This window comes from Balaenoptera physalus (assembly GCF_965194825.1).
Source record: "Balaenoptera physalus genome assembly, chromosome: 11".
NCBI lineage: Eukaryota > Metazoa > Chordata > Mammalia > Artiodactyla > Balaenopteridae > Balaenoptera > Balaenoptera physalus.
In genome coordinates this window covers 40,135,062-40,157,188 of record NC_138896.1, presented here as the reverse complement: position 1 = coordinate 40,157,188, position 22,127 = coordinate 40,135,062, and the positions used below count along the sequence as shown (strand labels likewise).

Genomic DNA, 22,127 nt, shown 5'->3' with positions numbered 1-22,127 from the left:
TTACTCCAGAAGAACAATGATCAATATATAGAAACCCAAAAGCTATTTTTCCAGAATTACAAGCTCTTTGTGGTTTTTGCTTTATTTTGTACATGGTTAACTCAGAAAACTCAGGGCAGGCATAACTCTTGAGTGAAAAAAAATGCTTATAATTACTAAAACTGCAACTTATCAACCAACCCTCCCCCCACTTTGGGGCAATTTAGAGTGACCTGCCCAAACTAGGACAACTGAGAGTAAAAGAGGGCGTTATTAGTTACACCAGGACACAGGTGTAAGCCAGCACTAATCCTGACATATTAGAACAGATACCACCCTGGCTATTTTCACCATCTATGTGTTCAAAAGATAACAAAATTTAGTATGCCTGAGACTTTCTATTGATAAAATAATCCAATTTAATACCAACTTTGCCTTTCTGTCAGATAGGGAAACCCTACCATCTACATTGAAACCATAAGAGATTTGTTTTAAAAGATGCACCATAGGACTTTTGGTCATAATTCAGTTCTTTATTTCCTCAACTGTCAAAGCCATGGGTTCAAAAAGAAATGAACAAAGTAAGCGGCACTTCAATTTGATGTTCAGCACCTCAATTCAGAGAACAGTGGCATCTACTTTCCTGATGGAAGGTTTTCAAAAAGCAAGCTATAGAAAGGCCAAGAAGCTTTTAAGTGTGAACCTTGTTGAAAACAAATATGAAAAATTGTTCAGGCTCCTAAATAAGTGGTATAAGGTTGATAGGAAAAGGCAGATAAAACTTCATCAGTTAGCTACATGGCAATACAGTAGTCCCCTTTACCCATGATTCACTTTTCATGGTTTCAGTTACCCATGTCAATGGTGGTCCAAAAATATTAAATGGACAGTGCCAGAAGTAAACAATTCCTAAGTTTTACATTGCGCACTGTTCTGAGTAGTGTGATGAAATCTCTCACTGTCTTGCTCCATCCTATCTGGATGTGAATCATCCCTTTGTCCATCGTATCCACGCTATATACGCTATCTGCTCGTTAGTCACTTAGTAGCCATCTGGGTTATCAGATCGACAATCACAATCGGGTACGGCACTGCTTGTATTCAAGTAACCCTTATGGTACTTAATAATGGCCCCAAAGCACAAGAGAACCGATGCTGGCACTTCAGATACGCCAAAAAGAAGCCGTAAAGTGCTTCAAGTGAAAAGGTGAAAGTTCTCAACTGAATAAGGAAAGAAAAAAATCATATGCTAAATAAGGCTGCTAAAACCTATGGTAACAAATCTTCTATCCATCAAGTTGTGAAGAAGGAAAAAGGAAACTTGTGCCAGTTTTGCTGTCGCACTTCAAACTGCAAAACTGAGAGCCACAGTGAGTGATAAGTGCTTAGTTAAGATGGAAAAGGCATTAAATTTGGACAATAAGATATTTTGAGAGAGAGAGAGACCACATTCACATAACTTTGATTACAGTATACTGTTATAACTGTTCAACTGAATTATTAGTTATTGTTGTTAATCTCTTACTGTGCCTAATTTGTAAATAAGGCTTTATCATAGGTAGGTATGTATAGGAAAAAACACAGTATATATAGAGTTCAGTACTGTCTGTGGTTTCAACATTCATACTAGGGGTCTCGGAGCATATGCCCCACAGATAAGTGGGGGACTACTGTATAATACATAAGCCTAGAACAAATAGACTAAAAAGGAAATTGAAGGAAACTAAGGAAAACTCTCTTGGGCTGCGTTTGTTCTCAATTTTCAATCTGGGTTCTACAGCTGAGGAAGGGGCTCTTAAGTGTCAGATAGCCATAAATACTCGATTTAAGGTTAGTGATTTGGAAGCTGTATTAAGAACCTGGTTGTATCCAAACAGCTATGAGCCAAAACCTTAGTAAGCAGAGATGTAGTGACATCTACTGTTCACTTCTATAATGAGCAACTCTTTTTATCTCTTGTGAAGAGGAAGCTAAAGCCACTAGCAACACTAGTATGGATCACAGGAATGGGAATCCAACCCAGACACACTTACCATTAAAGCAAATGTGAATCTTTACGTAAACTAGTATCATAAAAGTTCAACCTGGGCTTCCCTGGTGGCGCAGTGGTTAAGAATCGCCTGCCAATGCAGGAGACACGGGTTCAAGCCCTGGTCCAGGAAGATACTACATACCACAGAGCAACTAACCCTGTGAGCCACAACTACTGAGCCTGCGAGCCACAACTACTGAAGCCCGTGCACCTAGAGCCCACGCTCCACAACAAGAGAAGCCACCTCAGTGAGAAGCCCGCGCACCGCAACAAAGAGGAGCTCCTGCTCGCCACAACTAGAGAAAGCCCACGCACAGCAACGAAGACCCAACACAGCCAAAAATAAATAAAAATAAAAATTAAAAAGTTTATTAAAAAAAAAAAAGAAAGTTCAACCTGCTGATTTAACACTGTAAACAAAGACAGGCAGAGTACCATTTCACTTAGAAATCTGTACAGTGCCAGTAATGGTGGGTCAGATGACTTTCATTCAAGACTTGCTCAATCTCATAAACCAATATGATATGGGCCTTAAAAAACAATTCAATGGCAGGCAGCCTGAGGGAGACTCATTCTGTGCTCTCTTATTCTAGGCTTTCTAACCAAAGGCAACATTCCTTCACTCTACTATTCATTTCTTCCAAGTGGATATGCCTTGTCTTACAGTACATTAATTCCTACTTTTATCTTCCACCCATCTGTTTTCCAAAATCCTTTTGTAAGTACATGGTATGTTTAGCATACTCAGCTATAGGTAATAGGCTTTGTTCTCTTAGCTCAGGAAACTAAATGCTTATGAGAAAGGACAGACTGTTCTGAAGGCTGTTAGCATACGAGACTAATGACATTTCCCCCCTGGCTTTGAGAACTAAAGCTTCTTTAATACAACTCACTGGGCCTTATCATACTTAAAGCCACCACACTCTCTTCACTTTGGCTATTTTTCTGCACTGTTCACAGATTCTACATAGTAGCTGTAAAAGGAATGTCACTTAAGAAGTCACTGATTTATAAACACCAATAATTAAAATTCCAGTTCTGATCCTCCAAAGTTACTATCATGATGGGTCATTATGAACAGTACACCATGCCTTCTACATGGTACTATCTGAGCCCTCCAGGTACTACCTATAGACCTCACATTTTGGAACGTGTTCATCCCACACATAGTGTGTGTGGGTTTCTTTTAATCAAACAATAAAAAGGATGAAGATGAGCCCAATAAGCTTATTTCAGAGGTTGACCATTTCCAATTCTTCCCAGAACACCTTAATTACTAAGATTAAAACTGCCAGCCAGATATTTCACTATTGCTGATGACAAAATCACAGCTGTAAGGAATATCAGGGGTCATCTAACGGAACTGCTTCACTTTCTAGATGAAGGAACTGAGGTCTGGAGGTAGAAGTGATGGGCCTAAGATCAGACTTCGAGTTAGAAGTTGACCATGATGATGACCAAGAACTTCCAGCTCTTAGTATAGCTTTTTAAACCCACACTTGTTTCTTCCCAACAGGAATTTGGGAAGCCAAGTGCCCAGGGAACGAAACCTATAGTTAAGTCAGTCCTATTTTAGTATCTTTACTGACAGACATATGAAATAAGAATGGTGTCCTAGAAAAGTAGCCAAGAAAGTAAAACCAAGTGCCAAGCCTACACAGTCAGGGCTTAGTAAGCCAATGGAGAAACCAATTTTAGAATGTCTTGCCTTAAAGTAATTTTTTAAAAGCACCTGAGCCAGAACTTTGGAGCTAGAGGTACTGTAAATATTATTTCATTCAACTTGTCCTTTTTACATATGATAAAACCTTTAATAATAAGTATAAACCTTATTAATAATAAGTATAAATTTCCTTTTGTAGAAATGTGTAATAAATTACTGAAGAGAGAACATAACCTTTTATTTCTTAAGTTTAGACTATGAGAAGTGTAGAGTAAAAGGAAAATATTTTACTTTGAGCCCAAGTCCATAATCTTAATCAATCATGCTGACATACAAAGACATCTCAGATTATGGTAAGAATATTAAAAACATTTGCATATATCTAAAAGCTAGCATCATGGGTCAAATCACATCATAATAAATATAAACAAGCACCTATGATTTGTCCACTAAAATAGAACTGTTAAAAACAGTACAATATTAGAACTGGTAAATTTGTTTCTTGTGGGAATATAGGTTACAATATATGTACAGTACAGGTACAGGTATACTGGGTTGAACAAATAAGTAAATGGATGGTGAGAGCAAGGTTTTTCGTTATCAAAGAAGGATATTACAGTAAAGCAAGCAAAGAAGGAATTCTAAAATAAACCCTGTGGTACTGGATTAAAGCCAGAGACATCAATATAAACGAAACACAGAAACAATTATAGATATGTCTGTATGCAAAGGTTAGTATGTATACATATGTTATCTAGCTCTATCTGCTAAGATGGCCTAGAAGTAATGATACCCTTGTAGCAATGAACATACCTAGTGCTCAGTAGTTTCTAAATACTACTCTCCAATAGAAAGAACAAGGGCTTCTTGGAGAAATGGCTGATTCTAGGGCTGGGGCATGGAAAATATAAGAAAAGCCTGGAACATCTTGTTGTACCAGAAAGTAAGGAAGTGGTCAAAACACAAAAGGATAGGGGCAGGTTACAGGGATACAGGAGCCACCTGAAAGATCTCCCTCTGGAGCTGGAACAATCTGGGCAACAAAATAAATAATGTAGCACTGGATTGTAACTCCAACTATAAAATAAATATACATGAGTATATTTATTAACTATGAGTCCATAGTTATATAAATAAATGAAGAAATGACAAACTTCCTTACAAAGAATTCCAAATAATATATAAAGATACTCTCCCTTCCAAGAGGTGGAGCTTAATTCTATCCACCCCCCAGGGACTTCGCTGGTGGTTCAGTGGGTAACACTCTGCTCTCCCAATGCAAGGGGCCCGGGTTCAATCCCTGGTCGGGGAACTAGATCCCACATGCATGCCGAGACTAAGAGTTCTCATGCCGCAACTAAAAGGAGCTCGCATGTTGCAAGACCCGGCAGGGCATAAATAAATAAATATTTTAAAAAATAACAAAATTCTACACACCCTCCAATCCACTCTATCTTAGTGATAGAGTAGGGAAAGAGAAAAGGAGTAACTTTACAGTGGAGAAACTGGCAAACAAACTACTCAACCTAGTGACCAAGGTTAATATCACCAGTGATGTTATGCAAATATCAAGTACCCTCCACCCCCACAGGGCACTTCACCTTCACAGTATTCTTCCCCAAACCCATAACATCAGTCTAACCATGTGGAAAACATCAGATAAGCTCAGATTGGGGGACATTATAAAGCAGGGGTCCCCAACCCCCAGGCCACAGACTGGTACCTGTCCATGGCCTATTAGGAACTGGGCTGCACAGCAGGAGGTGACTGGCAGGTGAGCAAGCGAAGCTTCATCTGTATTTACAGCCACTCCCCGTCGCTCGCATTACAGCCTGAGCTCCGCCTCCTGTCAGGTCAGAGGCAGCATTAGATTCTCAGAGGAGTGCGAACCTTACTGTGAACTGCACATGCAAGGGATCTAGGTTGTGCGCTCCTTATGAGAATCTAATGCCTGATGATCTGAGGTGGAGCTGAGGCGGTGATGCTAGAGCTGGGGATTGGCTGCAAATACAGATTATCATTAGCAGAGAGGTTTGAATGCACAGAGACCATAATAAATCAACTGCTTGCAGACTCATATCAAAACCCTATCAGTGAGTGGCAAGTGAAAACAAGCTCAGGGCTCCCACTGATTCTGCATTATGGTGAGTTGTATAATTATTTCATTATATATTACAATGTAATAATAACAGAAATAAAGTGCATAATAAATGTAATGTTCTTGAATCATCCCAAAACCACAGCCCCCCCAGTCCGTGGAAAAATTGTCTTCCACAAAACTGGTCCCTGGTGCCAAAAAGGTTGAGGTCTGCTGTTATAAAGGATACTTTATATAAAGGATACTTGCCAGTATTCCTCAAAACTATCAGGGGTCCTGAAAAACACAGAAAAGACTGAGAAATTGTCACAGACCAGAGGAGACTGGGAGACATGACAACTAAGTGCGATATGGGACCCTAGACTGGTTTCTGGAACAGAAGAGTCCTGAGTGGAAAAACTGATGAAATCTAAATAAAGTTTGCAGTTGAGTTCATAGTAATGTACCAGTGTTGATGTCTTCATTCTAGCAAGTGTGCCATGATTATGTAAGATGCTAACAATGGGGGAAACTGGGTATATGGGAACTCTGTATCACCTCTGAAACTTTACTGTAAATCTAAAATTGTTCCAAAGTAAAGTTTACTAAAAGAAATTAGTATAGCATTAAAAAAGTGTACTTTCAAACACTAAGGGGTAAAGTTGTAAAGGAGCCAACACAAACAATTCTCTCTGTAGTGAAGTGACTATAAAGGAGAGTGCTTTGATCTAGCAGGGGGTAGAACAAGGTTGTAGCAGGGCAGGCAGGAGGGGCCGTCACGCGCTCAATTCTTCAGAGGCCTCAAAAAGACCACATCACCAACTGGACACACGAGTCATTCCCATCTGCAGGGAGATCTTGCCCTTCTAGTGCAACCCCTTCTCAGCAGTGCAGTAAGGACATTAACAGTCTTCAAACAGGGGGAACAGCAATGACGGCACAAATGAACCATCTTGATGTGGATGTTTTGCTGAAGCTGCCTGACTAGTTCCAGAGCCTGCCTCTGACCCACAGAAGATGCAAATGGAAGCCACAAAAAGCAAGCAATAAACTGCCACATTAATAGGTTCCACTTGGTGTGGGTTTCCGAAGGGGAAAGGGTAGGGGACTCGGGAAAGCACCACCTTCAAAAATCCAGTTTACAAGGACACCGCAAAGTAATTCCCACTGTGGCTAGGAATGAAATCTTATAGGCTTCTGATCTCTAGAGCAACTACCTTGGGCTCGTCCCTAAGAGCTGTAAGAGCACCAGGAGACACAGGCTAGCTTTAGCCTGCCTGCATGTACCTACAAGATTACCAGGGAGGCCACTTCTAGATTTGGAGGTTGCGAATTCAAATCCTTCCTAAAGCTCAACTCATCTTCATAGCACAACAGGAACCCCACATTTCCCCTGAGAATTAAGAAACAACTTGGGTCTGCAGAGGTAAACAGGCTCTAGTCAGCTGCTGGGCTACAAGCTACGGGCTCACATTTCATTTCTAGAGTAGGAAGGCTGGATATGTGCTGCCTGGCTTCAGTGAGAGAGGCTTGAAAGGAGAGAGTCTGAGCACTGGTAAACTAGTGGCCTGAAACATGCCCCGACAGTAAGTAGTGCAAAGGTCAACATTATGAGTATCTCCTCATCTTTGTGTCTGTCTCTTCCCAGTCTCAACTTCCAGTCCGTTTTTCTACACTGTTTACTCAACACATGCCTGGCTCTCACGACACCTGCCCAGGCACTCAGATACTTTCACTATCTATGAACACAACACCTACCTCAGCATCTATGGGGGAAGATGGGACAGCCAGACTCCAGTTCATTGGCTCCTCAGAGGACAACTCCTGATCTCTGGGGCCCAGGCCCCATCTACAGCAGAGTGACTGTTGAAGGGCTGCCTCTACTCAGCTCTGCTTCCCTACCCATTCTCACTCCCCACCCCATCTTGCCACAGTGTGCATTAAATACTTATTCCTTAGTTTCATATTATTCTCAGGAATTTCATTTTAAAATGCAAATGCCCCCTAAAGGAACATATTAAGCTACATTAACACCATTATCAGATCAACCAACGGGCACAAGTTCACAAAGGGGAGAAGATAAAGAGAAGCCTAGGAAACAGCACTGGAAGCCTGGATGAGACAAGACAGTGAGGAGTCCCCAGTGCCCATAATAGGAAGAGGGGCTCAGAAAGAAAAGCAGAAATGGCAACAAAAAAGAGACTACTCCTCTTCACAATTTTTTCAAATCATGCCCTATTTAATAATCATGAGGGACTTCCCTGGTGGCGCAGTGGTTAAGAATCCGCCTGCCAATGCAGGGGACACGGGTTCAATCCCTGGTCCAGGAAGATCCCACATGCCGCGGAGCAACTAAGCCCTTGCACCACAACTACTGAGCCTGCGCTCTAGAGCCCGCGAGCCACAACTACTGAGCCCGCGCGCCACAACTACTGAGCCCGTGCACCGACAGCCCGTGCTCCGCAGCAAGAGAAGCACCCGCACCGCAATGAAGACCCAATGCAGACAAAAATAAAAATTAAAAAAAAAAAACATGAGCTTTTGCCTTAACTTGTGTGTGTGGCGGGGGTAGGGGGGGCAGGTAATCGCAATCATTTAATCACTTAGTTATTTACTTCAGGTCTGAGGAAATAAGGATCCCTACTTCCCAAACCCAGTAAAATCAGTGCCGTGAAACAAAGAGTGAAAACATGTCTGAGACAAAAGATGAAAATCAGCTCAGAATGGGGAAAAAAACCAAAATTGCCATTAATCAGGCTGGGAGGACACAGATAAAGGCAGGTACAAAGATAATAGGAAACACTATTTCTCCCAAGGTCATACAGCAGCTGTAAAATGCTATAATGACCCTCTCTTTGAATGCCTACTGCTTTCTTACCAACGACGCCCCCAGACCAGCTTTGTTACAGCCATCTATTACTAAGGATACCCAACTGCCACCCACGATAGCACCCAAGCCCTAATTAATCCTCACTTCTAGTCCTGCCTCAGAAACAGCAGCTAATCCAAAATTGATCCCACTTCCCTAGAGCCTCCTGAGAATCCTTCAGCAGGAACCCAACCTTACAGAAGCTGCTTCCCTCCTCCCTCTTACTGCACGGCATCCCACAGGTCACCTGGAGTGCCTTCCCTCACCACATATGTCTATCTGGTTTTGTCAGACTACAGGTTTGTTTCAGGTGATCTCTGAACCCAAACGCCTTCCTCTCTTCCCCCTCCCAGCCTCAACTCCTAGAAGCAGAGACTCCACCCCTTCCTACCAGTCTTCCCTTCCTGTACAACTGCCCTCTCCCCACCAGCTGATAACATAAGGAAAGAGGAGTGAATTCAATGATAAGGAGGTCAAAGAGAAGGAGCAGCCCCAAGAATAAAGAAAAACCAGGAGTATATAGTATTATAGAAGCCTAATAACAAAAGCGTTTCAAGGGAAACAGAGTTATTAAGTGGGTCCAATGCAGCTAATAAATCAAGTAACTTGAAAACTGAGAACAAAGCACTGGATGTAGTATCATGCAGGTCACTGGTGATTTTGAAAAGAGCAGCAGTTTTAGTGGAGTGGTAGGGACAGAAGCCTGAACGGAAAAAATTCGACGAGGAAACAGGACGTGGAGATAGCCATTACTGATACTAAATGTTTGAAGGACTTCTGCTATGAAAGAGAGCAGAGAAATGGGGAAGAAGCTGGAGGAGGAAAATTAATAATATTACATTATATGTAACAGCAAGAAATTTTTTTTATCAATCCAATCTATAGTTATTGTTTCAAGGCATGTAAAACAATAATGTGTGCCAATATTACATCTCCAAAGGATTTAAAAAAAATTTTTTATTTTATATTGGAAGAAGTTTAAAATAACTCAAATGTCCATCAGTGGGGACTAAGCTAGAAAAATGAAGACATATCTACCTGAGGGGATACGCCACAGCCATAAAAAGGAATGAACATTTCTACAGTGATCTCTAGAATATAATTATGAAGTGAAAAAAAGTAAGATGCAGATCAATATCTATAGTTATGACACTTCTTTGTAAGAAAAAGGACACATTTATATACATTTGCTGGTGTCTGCAGAACAAAACAAAATGCAACACTGAATGGATAATCTATAAATGAATAAATAAAAATGAGTACCTATAAGAGGAGGAAGGCACTATCTGAAGGGGACAGAACGGGAGGGAGACCTTTCTAAATATATCATTCCTAAATTGAGACTTAGGATCACAGAAATGTTCTACATATTCAAGAAAAAAAAACCCAAAACACTAGGCCAAAGGGGGACAGGAGTAAGAATTGGAGATTAAAAATAATTTTCCTAGGGTGGTGACTGACACAGGATAGGTGCTCAATAAATAGAAAATTATTTTAAAAAAAGAAAGAAAATTATTTATGCAGAAGTACTTAGCAGTGTGACATTAAAAAAATAATGTTTACTGTGTTGCACTGTTGGAAGTTAGATTCAATGCTAAGAGTAATGTCTGATGATTGCCTATGTCTAACTGTTGCTGGAGGACTCTACCAATGACAGTAAAACAGGTTTCCTATATAAAATCTAAGAGTTTATGATACCTATAAAAAGGGAATATAATCTTTAATCCTCCTCTTCATTCACTAGTTTCACTGAAAGTAAATAAAGCACCAAACCCTTATTCTAAAAAACTGGCAATTAAAGGTAAAGAATTAAGCATTTAATCTAGCCTTATTTGTAAAACTGAATTTCAGGAAAATAAGTCATTGTTGATAAAGAAAAGTTTCCTCCGCCCAAAACTACTCTAGCTAATATATGTGGGAAAAAAATTGCCACTTTGTAATCCCTAATTGAAATGATTCAGGCAATAATCAATGAACAAAACCATTAGACAAAAGGTTGGTTGATGGGGAGGACCTTTGGAGGGATCAGGCTGTCACCACTTGAACCCTTTGATTGATCTCAGCATCACTAAGAGCCAAATAATTTTGAAAAAGTAGAAAGTTAGGTCTCACACTCCTTGATTTCAAAACTTACTACAAAACTACAGTAATCAAAATAGTGTGGTATTGGCAGAAAGACAGACATATAGACCATGGAATAGAATGGAGAGCTCAAAAATAAACCCTCACATTTATAGTCAAATGATTTTTGACAAGAATACTAAGAGCATTCAATGGGGAAGGGAAGTCTTTTCAACAAATGGTGTTGAGAAAACTGGATATCCACATGCAAAAGAATGAATCTGGATCCTTACCTTACACCATATACAAAAATTAACTCAAAATGGATCAAAGATCTAAACGTACGAACTAAACCTCTGAGAAGAAAACAGAAGGAAAGCTTCATGATACTGGATTTGGAAACGATTTCTTGGATTTGACTCCAAAAGCACAGGCAACCAAAGAAAAAAGATAAACTGGACTACATCAAAATTAAAACTTTTGTGCATCAAAGGACACAATCAACAGAGTGCAAAGGCAAACACCGGAATGGAGAAAATATTTACAAATCAATATCTGATAATGGGCAAATATCCAAAATATATAAAGAACTCCTACAAAATAAAACTAATAACCTGATTTTAAAATGTGCAAAGGGCCTTTTGCCTCGCTACATACGAGAAAGCAAGATGGGTCACCAGCAGCTCTAATGGAGCCATCCAAGAAAATCAGGCCAGGGTTCTTGCTCTTGCTGCATCTGCTCAAACCTGCACAGTCCGGGCTTCCCTGGTGGCGCAGTGGTTGAGAATCTGCCTGCCAATGCAGGGGACACGGGTTCGAGCCCTGGTCTGGGAGGATCCCACATGCCGCGGAGCAACTGGGTCCGTGAGCCACAACTACTGAGCCTGCGCATCTGGAGCCTGTGCTCCGCAACGGGAGAGGCCGCGATGGTGAGAGGCCCGCGCACCGCGATGAGAAGTGGCCCCCACTTGCCGCAACTGGAGAAAGCCCTTGCACAGAAACGAAGACCCAACACAGCCAAAAATAAATAAATTTAAAAAAAAACCTGCAAGTCTGATCCAAAAGTACAACCTCAATATGTACCACCAGTGTTTCCAACAGTACACGAAGGATATAGGCTTCATTAAGTTGGACTAAGCCAACTTCTTGAATGGTTCATCCAGGACATCTACCTTACCGCAGAAACAATGCTAGCTCTTTGTACATTAAAACAAAAACAAAAACCCTTTTCAATTGTGAGAGTTTTAATGTGAATGGAATAGTCAACTGACTACAGAAATCTCCTTTTAAAAATTTACTATTATCTTCTCAATGGATTCATCTTCAAAATATGTGGCTTATTTTCCCTCAGTTATATAAAAGTATTCACACAAGGGGGAAAAATGGGCAAAGGACTTGAACAAACTGAAGGACCTAAAAGCACAGGTAAAGATGCTTGATATCATTCATCATTAGGGAACTACAAATCAAAACCATAATGAGATACTATGAGATACTACCTCACACTCATTAGGATGGCTACTGTCAAAATAACAGAAAATAACAAGTCTGGGCAAGGATGTGGAGAAACTGGAACCCTTGTACACTGGTGGGAGGGTAAAATGGTACAGCCACTATGGAAACCAGTATGGCATTTCCTTAAGAAATTAAAAATAGAATTGCCATATGGTCCAGCAATCCCATTTCTAGGTATATACCCAAAAGAACTAAAAGCAGAGTTTCAAAGAGATATTTGTATACCCGTTTTCATAACAGCATTATTCATAATACCAAAAGGTAGAAGCAATCGAAGTGTACATTGATAGATAAATGATTTTAAAAGTGTGGGATATACATACAATGGATTATTCAGCCTTGTAAAGTTGGAAAATTCTCAGCCATGTTACAACTTGGATGAACCTTTAACATGAACTGAAATAAAAGCCAGTCACAAAAGGACAAAAACTGTATGATACCACTTATATGAGGTACCCAGAGTAGTCAAATTCAGAGACAGGAAGTAGAATGGTGGCTGTCAGGGGCTGGAGGGAGAGGGAGAAGAGGAGTTATTATTTAATAGGTACAGAGTTTCAGTTTTGCAAGAGTTCTGGAGATAGATAGTGATGATGGCTGTATAACAATGTGAACGAGCTTAATGCCACTGACCTGTATACTTAAAAATGGTTAAGATGGTAAATAGTTATGTGTATTTCACCACAATTCAAACAAACAAACAAACAAAACCCTGAGGCCCAGTACCTTTGAATTAGTTGCTCAAGGTCAATCACTAATATATTATGTGGCAGAATCAAAACCAGAGGTCAGATCTTTTAACTCCTGGACTAGTACTTATCTATAACTTCCGGCAGCACTTTCCCCCCACCCCTGGTCAGTTTTGAGTGTTCCACCAACCAGGAAAGAGACAGTACTTATGGAGACAACTATTCCTGGCAGAAAAGAAGGAAATATTAACGTCTTAATAATTTGAAATTTTATAGCCTACTAATAAAGTATAACTGAGTGGATGATAGCACAATTGCAGAAAATATAGCACAAAAGTACATTTAAGCAACTTAAATTGCTAATTTAAATCTCAAAGTATAATTATGTTTTAAGGGTAACACAGGGAATCAAAACTATAGCACATTAAGAGCCAAACATATGTAACTGACAAAAAATATACAGATTAAAACTGGCATTTTAACAATCGTTTTGTATTAACTTTGAAAAACACTTAAATGTAACATTGGATAAAAGGGCTTAACATTTAAATATTGTCCATTTTACATGCAACTAGGGAGAAAAATGGCTGGAATTCTCATTCCTTCACTACTTCTGCTGCATTTCTCAACCAATCTGATTGTGACACACTTGGTGCTTCTTCATATCTGTAGTATTTTTACCAAAGGGTAATTTAAAATAGAATATTCGAACAGAAGAAGTACTTCCAAGTATTTAGTTCAAGAACCAGAAAGTCAAATTTTAGACTAGCAACTGATTTACTTAATTCAACCTTAAGTAGTTCCATTAAAAAAAGAAAGAAAAAGGTCTGTTCTTCTTGGTACATGTGCTTTAAAGTAAGGTTTAACTCAGGACTCTGATGTCTTTCTACAGAGGTACTATGTATGTTTTGAATACTAAAAAGCATAATAACAAGATATAAGCCCCATCTGTCTTTTTTAAGAAACTCAAACGCTATCTTTGACATAATTATGGACAAAAAGGGTAAAACAGCATTACTGATGGTAATTAGTTATCCTTGGTGAGATCTTTGATAATGTACTACATCAACTCTCCTTTCCCCCTCCTCCTAAAAGAGGATGGGCTTTGTTTCTGGCTTCAGGGAAACTGCTCCCAGTCAACATCATCATCCTAGCTGGACCAATGTGAGAACTAGCAAAACAAAGAAACTAGATACCCCTCCCCCTCAACATTCTCTCCAAAGAGAACTACATTACAGACATCACATTCACTGACAAGTCAGAGTCAGACAGAGACAAAGCAGAACTTCTTAAATGTTTCTTCATTCTCCTTTTATTTTTCTCATTTTTCACTTTCTTCATCTCTTTGGTCCTACCCAATCTTCCTAAGTATCCCTTCCTCTTCATTTCCACTGCAGGCCCTTATTAACAGGCCAAAAATTTTCCTGGCTTGAATCTGGGCACAGAGCTTTGAGGGAATGAATGACTATTCATCCCTAGACTGAAGTAGCAACATCCACACACAGGGGGTCTTGGGACTCACTCACGGCCATTGGGACTTCCCAATCCTACAAAGGGAGCCACCCTCGCCACCCTCTCACAGCAGAGATACGGTGCTTTGGGCCTTTTAGTCTGGGCCATGACACTCTGCTACTCATCCCTCTTCCAGATGACCTGTGGATGTAAATATTCTTCAGAGTACCATCACCTTCAATCTACCTCCCACTCTTTTGCACACAGAACCCTCAACTCATGCCAAACTGCATTAGTCATGCTCAACCAGAGTTTATGCTTATTTACTGCAATCTGGAAATGTGATACCCTGTCACCAATCTGAATCTTTTTAGTTAAAATACTGCATATCTGGGAAAGCCCCTTCAGACACCATTTGACCTAGAAAGTTATTATTTCCTAATGTTTACTATTTTTTATTATTGAAAATAAGTTTTAATAGAGTTCATTATTTTTAAGACTTTATTTTTAGAAGATGTAGGTTCACAGCAAAACTGAGAAGATAATATACTCTCTGCCTCCACATACATAAAATCTCCTTTCCTATCAATATCCTACATAAAAGTGGTGTATTTGTTACAACTGATGAATCTACACAGACACATCATTATCACCCAAAGTCCATAGTTTACGTCAGAGTTCACTCTTGTGTTGCACATTCTATGAGTTTTAATAAATGTATAATGACATGTTTCCACCACTATAGTATCACAGAATAGTTTCACTGCCCTAAAAATCCTCTGTGCTCTGCCTATTCATCCCTCCCTCCCCTAGCCCCTGGCAACCACTGTTTCCACAGTTTAGCCTTTTCTAGAATGTTATATAGTTGGAATCATACAGTATGTAGCCTTTTCAGATTGGTTTCTTTCACATAGAAATATGCACTTAAGGGTGTTCTGTACCTTTTCATGAAGTGAAAGCTCATTTCTTTTTTGTGCTGGATAGTATTCCACTGTCTAGATGTACCAAAGTTTATTTATCCATTCACTTACTGAAGGATGTTTTGATTGCTTCCAAGTTTTGGCAATTATGAATATAACTGCTGTAAATATGGTAAGAATATTTCAGTTTTGTAAGAAACTGCCAAACTGCCTAACAAACTGACTGTACCACTTTACATTCTCACCAGCAATAAATGAGAGTTTCTGTTGCTCCACATCCTTGCCAGCATTTGGCATTGTCAGTGTTCCAGATTTTAGCCATTCTAACAGGTAGGTAGTGGTAACTTATTTTAATTTGCAACTCTCTAATGACATAATGTTGAACATCTTTTTATATGCTTATTTGCACCTGTATATCTTCTTTGGTGAGATGTCAGTTCAACTCTTTTTTTGCTTGTTTTCTGAGTTGTTTTCTTATTATTGAGTTTTAAGAGCTTTCTGTATATTTTGGATAATAGTTCTTTATCAGATGTGTCTTTTACAAATGTTTTCTCCCAGTCTGTGGCCTGTCTTCTCATTCTCTTGACACTGTCTTTCACAGAGCATAAGTTTTTAATTTTAATGAACTCCAGCTTATCAATTCTTTCTTTAGATCATGCCCCTTTGGTGTTGCATTTAAAAAGTCATTGCCTATAATCAATTCACTCTGCTGCACACCTGAAACACAATATTGTAAATCAACTATACTTCAATTAAAAAAAAAAAGTCATGGGAAATTCCCTGGCAGTCTGATGGTTAGGACTCCATGCTTTCACTGCCGAGGGCTCCGGTTTGATGAGCTGTGAGGCACAACCAAAAAAAGTCATGGCCGTACCCAAGATCATCTAGGTTTTTGCCTATGTTATCTTCTAGGAGTTTTACAGTTTTGCATTTTATGTTTAGATTTATAATCCATTTTGAGTTAATATTTGTGAAGGATGTAAGACCTGTGTGTAGATTCATTTTTTTACATGTAGATGTCTACTTGATCCGGCAGCATTTGTTGAAAAGAGTATCTTTTCTCCAGTGTACTGTCTTTGCTTCTTTGTCAAAGATCAGTTGACTATATTTGTGTCAGTCCATTTCTGGGCTCTCTCTTCTGTTCCAATTATCTATTTGTTTATTCTTTCACCATTACAACAATATCTTGGTTACTTTATAGGAAGTCTTGAAGTCAGAGAGTGTCCATTCTCCAACTCTGTTCTTCTCCATTGTTGAATTGGCTACTCTGGGTCTTTTGCCTTTCTGTATATAATTTAGAATCAGCTTGTTGATTTCCACACAATAACTTGCTGGGATTTTGATTGGGACTGTGTTCAATCTGCACGTCAAGCTGGGAAGAACTAATACCTTGAAAATACTGAGTCTTCCTATCCATGAACATGAAATATCTCTTCACTTACTTAGTTCTTCTCAGATTCTTTTCATCAGAATTTTGTTGTTTTCCTCATATAGATCTTGTTCACACTTGGATAGCTCTACACTTAAGTACTTTATTTTGGGGGGATAAAAACATAAATGGTAATGTGTTTTTAATTTCAAATTCAACGTGTTCATGCTGGTTTATAGGAAAGCGTTTAATTTTTGTAAATCAATCTTGTATCCTGCAACCTTGTTATAGTTGCTTATTAGTTCCAGGATTTTTTTTGTTGTTGATTCTTTCAAATTTTGCCATCTGCAAAAAAAAGACGGTTTTATTTCCTCCTTCCCAACCTGAATATTTTTTAATTCCTTTAATTGTCTTATTGCACTAGCTAGGACGCCCAGTACGATGTTGAAAAGCAGTGGATTTTCCTTTGCCTCACTTCTGATCTGAGCAGAAAACTTCTAATTTCTCATCATTAAGTATGATATTAGCTGAAGATTTTTTGTAAATAGTCTTTATCAAGTAGAGAGAGATCCCCTCCTTTCTTCCTAGTTCCCTAAGAGTTTAATCACAAATAGGTGTTGGATTTTAACAAATGGTTTTTCTGTATCTATTGATATGAACATGTGACTTTTCTTCTTCTTTTTTTTTTTTTGAAAAAGGGCTGGGGGCCCAAATCGTTCCTGAGCCCTTTATTTTTTTTAAAATTATGTATTTATTTATTTATTTATTTATGGCTGTGTTGGGTCTTCGTTTCTGTGTGAGGGCTTTCTCTAGTTGCGGCAAGCGGAGGCCACTCTTCATCGCGGTGCATGGGCCTCTCACTATTGCGGCCTCTCTCATTGCGGAGCACAGGCTCCAGATGCGCAGGCTCAGTAATTGTGGCTCACAGGCCCAGCTGCTCCGCGGCATGTGGGATCTTCCCAGACTAGGGCTCGAATCCGTGTCCCCTGCACTGGCAGGCAGACTCTCAACCACTGCGCCACCAGGGAAGCCCCTGACTTTTCTTCTTAGCCTGTTGATATAATGGGTTATATTAATTGATTTTTGAATGTTGAACCAGCCTTGCATGTCTGGGAAAAATTTCATTTGGTCATAGCGTATGTTATTCTTCTTACACATTGTTGGATTTGATTTGCTAATATTTTGTTGATGATTTTTGCATCTATGTTCATGAGAGATAATAGTCTATGATTTTCTTTCCTTGTACTGTCTGTCTGGTTTTGGCATTAGGGTAATGCTGGCCTCATAGAATGAGTCAGAAAGTATTCTTTCTGCTTCACTCTTCTGGAAGAGATTCCAGAGTAGTGGTAAAATTTCTTTCTTAAATGTCCGGTAGAATTCACCAGTGAACTCATCTGAGCCTGGCACTTTCTGTTTTGTAAGGTTATTAATTGTTGGTTCAATTTCTTTAATAGATATGGCCTATACAGATTATTTCTTCTTGGGTGAGCTCTGGCAGAGTGCACCTTTCAAGAAATTGGTCCATTACACCTAAGTTACCAAATTTATGGGCATTACATCTGTTTGTTACCAACATGACTTGCTCATAATATTCCTTTATTATCCGTTGAATGTGCATGGGATCTGTAGTGATGTTCTCTCTTTCATTTCTGATTTTAGTAATTTGTATCTTCTCCTTTTTTTTCTTAGCCTGGCCAGAGGTTACTGACTTAGATCAATCTTTTCAAAACACCAGTTTTAGGTTTTATTGATTTTCTCTATTGATTTTCTATTTGCAATTTCACTGCCTTCTGCTCTAATCTATATTTTTCTTCTGATTTAATTTGCTCTTATTTTTCTAGTTTCCTAAAGTGGAAGCTTAGATTATAGATTTTAGGTTTTTCTTTTTTTCTAACATATGTATTCAATGCTATAAATTCCCCTCTGAGCGCTGCTTTAGCTGCATTTCACAATTCTGATAGGTGTTATTCTCATTTTCATTTAGTTCAAAGTATTTTTAGATTTCTCTTGAGATTTCTTCTTTGATCCATATGTTATTCAGAAGTGTGGGGATTTTTCCACTATCTTTCTGTTGTTGCTTTCTAGTTTAATTCCATTGTGGTGTGAGAGGATACACTGTATAACTTCTATTCTTTTAAGTTTGTTAAGGTGTTTTATGGCCCAGAATCTGGTTTACCTTGGTGAAAAGTTTCATGTGAGCTTCAGAAGAATGTCTATTCTGCTGCTGTTGGATGAAGTAGTCTGCAGATGTCAATTATATCCAGCATAATGATGGTGTTGTTGAGCTCAACTATGTCCTTATGGTTTTCTGCCTGCTGGGTCTGTCCATTTCTGATAACGAAGTGTTGAAGTCTCCAACTAAAATAGTGGAGACTTCGTCTATTTCTCCTTTCAGTTCTATCAGTTTTGCCTCACAGAGTTTGATATCCTGTTGTTAGGCACATATACATTAAGAATTCTTATGTCTTCCTGGAGTACTAACCCCTTTACCATTATATACTATCCTTCTTTATCCCTGATAATTTTCTTTGGTCTGAAGTCTGCTCTGACTGAATATAGCTACTTCTGCTTTCTTTGGATTAGTGTTAGCACAGTACATCTTTCTCCATCCCTTTATTCTTAATGTATATGTACATTTATATTAGAATTTTCTTGAAAACAACGTAGAGTTGGGTCTTGTTTTGTGATCCATTCTGACAATCTCTTTCATTTGTACATTTAGACTACTGAGGTTTAAAAGTGGTTATTGATATAGCGGGATTAATATCTACCATATTTGTTATTGTTTTCTATTTGTTGCTCTTGTTCTTTGTTCTGATTTTTCTCTTCTACTCTTTTTCTGCCTTTTAGGTTTTAATTGAACATTTTACATGATTCCATTTTCTCTCCTTTCTTAGCATAACAATTAGTTTTTTCTTCTTTTAATGAGGTTGTCAGTTTGCAATGTACATTTACAACTAATCCAAGTGAAATCATAAATGACACTACCCACTTCATGGATAGTGCAGGTATCATATAATAGCAAAATACTCCTAATCTCTCCCTCCTGTCCCTTGTATCACTGCTGTCATTCATTTCACTTATTCATATACACACACACACACATATGTATATATATGTATGTATACACACACAGATACACACAAACACATATAATTGAACACAAGCATATATAATTGATTACACTGTTGCTGTTATTATTTTGAACAAATTGTTATATTAGATCAATTAAGAATAAGAAAAATAGGGACTTCCCTGGTGGTCCAGTGGTTAAGACTCCACACTCCCAGTGCAGGGGGCCTGGGTTCCATCCCTGGTCAGGAAACTAGATCCTGCATGATGCAACTAAAGATCCCGCATGATGCAATGAAAATCTTGCAGGCGGCAACGAAGATCCCATGTGCCGCAACTAAGACCCAGCGCAGCCATATTAAATAAATAAATAAATAAATAAACAAATAAATAAATAACATATTTTTAAACAAGAATAAGAAACTTTTAAAAGGATAAGACTTTTAATCCTACCTTCACTTACTCATTCTCCAATATGTTTTCTTTCTTTGTATAGAGCTGAGTTTGTGACCTACAGTTTTCCTTCTCTCTGAAGAACTTTCACATTTCGTGCAAGGGAAGACTACTGGCAACAAATTCCCTTAATTTTGGTTTGTCTGAGAAATTATTTCTCCTCAACTTTTGAAGGATAACTTTGCAAAGTACCAAATCCTAGGCTGGGAGGTTTTTTTTTTCCCTCAGTATTTTAAATATTTCACTTCACTCTCTGCTTCCTTACATGATTGCTGAGGAGAAGTCATATATAACTTTTATTTTTGTTTCTCTATCAGTAAACTGTTTCTCTCCTCTGGCTTCTTTCAAGATTTTTTCTTTATCGTTGATTTTCTGCATTACGAATATGATTCACCTATTTGTAGTTTTTGGGCATTTATTTTCCTTGGTGTTCTCTTAGCTTCCTAGGTCTGTGGTTTGGTGTCTGATGTTAATTTAGGAAAATTTTCAGTCATTATTACTTTAAATATTTCTTCTGTTCCTTTCTTTCTTCTCCTTCTAGTATTCCAATTATGCATATGTTACATCTTTTGTAGTTGTCCCACAGTTCTTGGGTAGTCTTTTCCATTTCTTTTCCCAGTCTTTTTTCTCTTTGCTTTTTAGTTTTGAAAGTTTCTACTGACATATCCTCAAGCTCAGAAATTCTTTTCTCAGCTGGGTCCAGTCTACTAATGAGCCCATCAAAGGCATTCTTCAATTCTATTAGTTTTTGATCTCTGCCTTTTTTGTTTTGTTTTGTTTTCTTAGAATTTCTACCTTTCTGCTTACATTATCCATCTGTTCTTGCATGTTGTCTACTTTTTCCATTAAAATCTTTAGCATATTAACCACAGATTTTAAAAATCCCTGCTCTGATAATTCTAACACTCCTGTCATGTCTGACTCTGGTTCTGATGCTTGTTCAGTCTCTTCAAACTGTGTTTTTCCTCTTTCCCTTTTCTGTTGAAAGGTGTACATGAATATACTGTGTAAAAGGAACTGCAGAAAAGAGCCTTTTAGGTGTAGGGGGAGGGGAAGCATTCTGCAGTCCTATGATTAGGCCTCAGTCTTTTGGTGACCTTGTGCCCCTGGACTATGAACTTCATCAGTGCTTCTCAGTTTTCTTCCCCATTTATGGGACAGGATGGCTAAGGGGACTGGAGCTGGGCATTTCCCTTCCTCTAGGTCAGTTAGGCTCTGATAAACCCACAGCAGGTAAGGCTCTGGTAAAATAATTTCTCCTGAGGGCAGGCCTTAAGAAGAACACAATATTCTGGGTAATTTCAAAACAGTTACTTTCCCCCTTCCCTGCCAGAAGAATTAGGGGATTTTTTTCCTCCAATATTCACTGGGAAAACCTGGTAGAGATTCTTGAGGTAAAACTCATGAAAGTGTGGGGACACTCCTAGAGTCTTCATCTCTCAGGCTTGTCCACACTGAGCCTCCAGCAATTTGTCAATTACAGTTCTGGTTTTTCTACCCCAGTACTGGTTCCCACAGGTTTCCACTGGTGGTTTCTGCTCTGGTAAATTTTAATTCTCTGCATAATTTTCAGTGCACATTAAGCTGCATATTCTTCTGCCTTGGGTATTCCACATGTTTAACACCTTTCTCGTTTTATGACCTGGAATCTTTGACTCCATCCTGAAGATGCCACCAGGTCAAGAGATCACTGAAATATCTGACATGGAAAAACCTTAAGGAATCTTTACTAAGAGAGTTCTTACAAGACAAGTTAACAGTTGAGGAAGGATTACCACATAAGGTTTCACAATATAGTCGTATCTTTTAATAGCAAGAAGAAGGGGCTTCCCTGGTGGCGCAGTGGTTGAGAATCCACATGCCAATTCAGGGGACGTGGGTTCGAGCCCTGGTCCGGGAAGATCCCACATGCCGTGGAGCAACTAAGCCTGTGTGCCACAAATACTGAGCCTGCGTTCTAGAGCCCACAAGCCACAACT

At 38.9% G+C, this 22,127-nt stretch overlaps 1 protein-coding gene and 1 long non-coding RNA gene across 5 annotated transcripts in view; both read right to left on the bottom strand.

Annotated features, from left to right (window-relative positions):
• Positions 1-22,127, bottom strand: part of ILRUN (inflammation and lipid regulator with UBA-like and NBR1-like domains) — a 115,153-nt gene that overhangs the window by 24,779 nt on the left and 68,247 nt on the right. The gene's annotated exons all lie outside the window — the stretch shown is intronic.
• The window catches only part of LOC309638764, a 41,505-nt gene continuing 21,280 nt past the window's right edge, over positions 1,903-22,127 (bottom strand). Inside the window, exon 2 of the long non-coding RNA XR_014251266.1 lies at positions 1,903-5,675. This is a non-coding gene — a long non-coding RNA (uncharacterized lncRNA). The remainder of the gene's footprint in view (positions 5,676-22,127) is intronic.